This window comes from Anopheles moucheti (assembly GCF_943734755.1).
Source record: "Anopheles moucheti chromosome X unlocalized genomic scaffold, idAnoMoucSN_F20_07 X_unloc_34, whole genome shotgun sequence".
In the NCBI taxonomy this organism is placed as follows: Eukaryota; Metazoa; Arthropoda; class Insecta; order Diptera; family Culicidae; genus Anopheles; species Anopheles moucheti.
Window position 1 is genome coordinate 60,001 of NW_026453542.1, and position 3,825 is coordinate 63,825.

Consider the following 3,825-nt stretch of genomic DNA (forward strand, 5'->3'; position numbering starts at 1 on the left):
ACGTGGCCTGCTCGACGTGTGGCTTCCACGACAAGTGGTCCTCGATGATGACCCCGAGATACTTGAGCGTACGAGTCGGCATCTTCTCCACTCCACTGACGCTCACAGGAACCTGGGTGTTGTCTCGCCGCATGGTGGACACGATGATCAGTTCGGTTTTGGCCGGAGCAATCTCCAGATGGTGTTGCGCCATCCACGAGCTGATCAGCGATATCGATGCCTCTGCTGCTCGCGTCGCTGCTTCCGGTGTCGTCCCCTCCGCCAGCACCGCGATGTCGTCCGCGAAGCCGATCACTTCAGCACCCTCGGGCAGCTCCAGCCGAAGCACGCCGTCGTACATAGCGTTCCACAACGTTGGGCCCAGTATTGAGCCCTGTGGAACGCCTACAGGGATAACTGGCTTGTGGCCGCCAAGCGTTCATAGCGACGTGGCTTTTTGATCCTTCGATGTCGGCTCTTCCTATCATTGTGAAGCAAAATTCACCAAGCGTAGGATTGTTCACCCTTTCAAGGGAACGTGAGCTGGGTTTAGACCGTCGTGAGACAGGTTAGTTTTACCCTACTGGTGTGTGCTGTTTGCCGCTATCTTAACGGAATTCCTGTGCAGTACGAGAGGAACCACAGGTACGGACCACTGGCTCAATACTAGTTCGACCGGACTTTGGTATGACGCTACGTCCGCTGGATTATGCCTGAACGCCTCTAAGGTCGTATCCAATCCGAGCTGATAGCGCTTCTCAAACCCATTAGGTGATCGGAAGCTAGCGGGCTTAACAACCCTCCGAGATCCGTCGGTGCTGCCCCGCGCACACTGACGTCTCATCCCCGCTATAGCACTAGACTGAGCCGCAACGGGCGGGAGCACGCTGCACGTGGAAGTACCTTACCACAGGGAACCCTGGTGGCTGTGTTTCCGTCGACCGTGGATACAACTAGTTTCGACACCTTCGACCGCCCGCAAACGACGGGACTACAGGCTGGGAGCTGCGAGTTGTAGAGATGCGTTCGCATCGATCCTCTCAGGCGACCCATGCTTGCTGGTGCTCGCGTTCACTTTGGGAATGGAGTGTTCGCGAGAGTGATTGTTGTGTTGTGTGTGTACAGTTGGTGCTTGCGTGCACTCCCATAGTGGAGTGTTCGCGAGCTTAAAACGCTAAGTCCCGATTAATACTCTCCTCGCAACATTATGTGCGTGGCTCCACGCCAAGTGGGATTAGCGGTGCGAAACGCGATTGGTAAAGTCGATGGTGATGTGCGTACCAACAGGCGATTTGTTAAGTCAAATGCGATCTGTGGTGCAACAGGCAATGTGTGTTTATTATCAGGTGTTGTTGGAAGTCAATACGATTTGACTTTCAAAAATTTTTCTAAGTCCCGATTTTTTTTCTCGTCGAGTAACTACAATGCACTATTTCTATCGCAGCGGACTTGCGGTTCATGGCCTAAATGATCGCGAACGAACACGTATTCGCAAAAAAATTTTTGTATGAAAAAGTCACCACTCGGGTACCTCCATACAAAAGTACCAAGTTCGGGTCGAGTGGTCGATGGACGTCGAAGGCGAAAATTTTTCATCATCGAAAATTTTTTCCAAAGTTGAAGCAATTGGGCCCTAGAGTATGAAAAGTGAAACCACGGATCGATTTGAGAAATAAAAATTTTTGTATGAAAAAGTCACCACTCGGGTACCTCCATACAAAAGTACCAAGTTCGGGTCGAGTGGTCGATGGACGTCGAAGGTGAAAATTTTTCATCATCGAAAATTTTTTCCAAAGTTGAAGCAATTGGGCCCTAGAGTATGAAAAGTGAAACCACGGATCGATATGAGAAATAAAAATTTTTGTATGAAAAAGTCACCACTCGGGTACCTCCATACAAAAGTACCAAGTTCGGGTCGAGTGGTCGATGGACGTCGAAGGCGAAAATTTTTCATCATCGAAAATTTTTTCCAAAGTTGAAGCAATTGGGCCCTAGAGTATGAAAAGTGAAACCACGGATCGATTTGAGAAATAAAAATTTTTTGTATGGGAGGGCCCCTGCTAGAACATTTTTCCCAAGTGCGACCATTTTACCCGGTGAGTCAAAAAAAAATTTTTTTTCACGGTGACTCAAAACATCAATTTTAGACTCCCCTGAGTATGAAAAGTGAAACGAAAATCATTTTTGAGAAGAAAAAATTTTTGTATGGGAGGGCCCCTGCTAGAACATATTTCCCAAGTGCGTCGATTTTGGGTCGCCGACACAAGCTCGGGTCAAAAAAATTTTTTTTTCACGGTGACTCAAAACATCAATTTTAGACTCCCCTGAGTATGAAAAGTGAAACGAAAATCATTTTTGAGAGGAAAAAATTTTTGTATGGGAGGGCCCCTGCTAGAACATATTTCCCAAGTGCGTCGATTTTGGGTCGCCGACACAAGCTCGGGTCAAAAAAATTTTTTTTTCACGGTGACTCAAAACATCAATTTTAGACTCCCCTGAGTATGAAAAGTGAAACGAAAATCATTTTTGAGAAGAAAAAATTTTTGTATGGGAGGGCCCCTGCTAGAACATATTTCCCAAGTGCGTCGATTTTGGGTCGCCGACACAAGCTCGGGTCAAAAAAATTTTTTTTTCACGGTGACTCAAAACATCAATTTTAGACTCCCCTGAGTATGAAAAGTGAAACGAAAATCATTTTTGAGAAGAAAAAAATTTGTATGGGAGGGCCCCTGCTAGAACATATTTCCCAAGTGCGTCGATTTTGGGTCGCCGACACAAGCTCGGGTCAAAAAAATTTTTTTTTCACGGTGACTCAAAACATCAATTTTAGACTCCCCTGAGTATGAAAAGTGAAACGAAAATCATTTTTGAGAAGAAAAAATTTTTGTATGGGAGGGCCCCTGCTAGAACATATTTCCCAAGTGCGTCGATTTTGGGTCGCCGACACAAGCTCGGGTCAAAAAAATTTTTTTTTCACGGTGACTCAAAACATCAATTTTAGACTCCCCTGAGTATGAAAAGTGAAACGAAAATCATTTTTGAGAGGAAAAAATTTTTGTATGGGAGGGCCCCTGCTAGAACATATTTCCCAAGTGCGTCGATTTTGGGTCGCCGACACAAGCTCGGGTCAAAAAAATTTTTTTTTCACGGTGACTCAAAACATCAATTTTAGACTCCCCTGAGTATGAAAAGTGAAACGAAAATCATTTTTGAGAAGAAAAAATTTTTGTATGGGAGGGCCCCTGCTAGAACATATTTCCCAAGTGCGTCGATTTTGGGTCGCCGACACAAGCTCGGGTCAAAAAAATTTTTTTTTCACGGTGACTCAAAACATCAATTTTAGACTCCCCTGAGTATGAAAAGTGAAACGAAAATCATTTTTGAGAAGAAAAAAATTTGTATGGGAGGGCCCCTGCTAGAACATATTTCCCAAGTGCGTCGATTTTGGGTCGCCGACACAAGCTCGGGTCAAAAAAATTTTTTTTTCACGGTGACTCAAAACATCAATTTTAGACTCCCCTGAGTATGAAAAGTGAAACGAAAATCATTTTTGAGAAGAAAAAATTTTTGTATGGGAGGGCCCCTGCTAGAACATATTTCCCAAGTGCGTCGATTTTGGGTCGCCGACACAAGCTCGGGTCAAAAAAATTTTTTTTTCACGGTGACTCAAAACATCAATTTTAGACTCCCCTGAGTATGAAAAGTGAAACGAAAATCATTTTTGAGAGGAAAAAATTTTTGTATGGGAGGGCCCCTGCTAGAACATATTTCCCAAGTGCGTCGATTTTGGGTCGCCGACACAAGCTCGGGTCAAAAAAATTTTTTTTTCACGGTGACTCAAAACAT

General features: G+C 44.9%; 1 pseudogene; it reads left to right on the plus strand.

The window, feature by feature from the left end:
• The window catches only part of LOC128308346 (uncharacterized), a 6,080-nt pseudogene extending 5,034 nt beyond the window's left edge, over positions 1-1,046 (plus strand).
• The last annotated feature ends 2,779 nt before the right edge of the window (positions 1,047-3,825 follow it).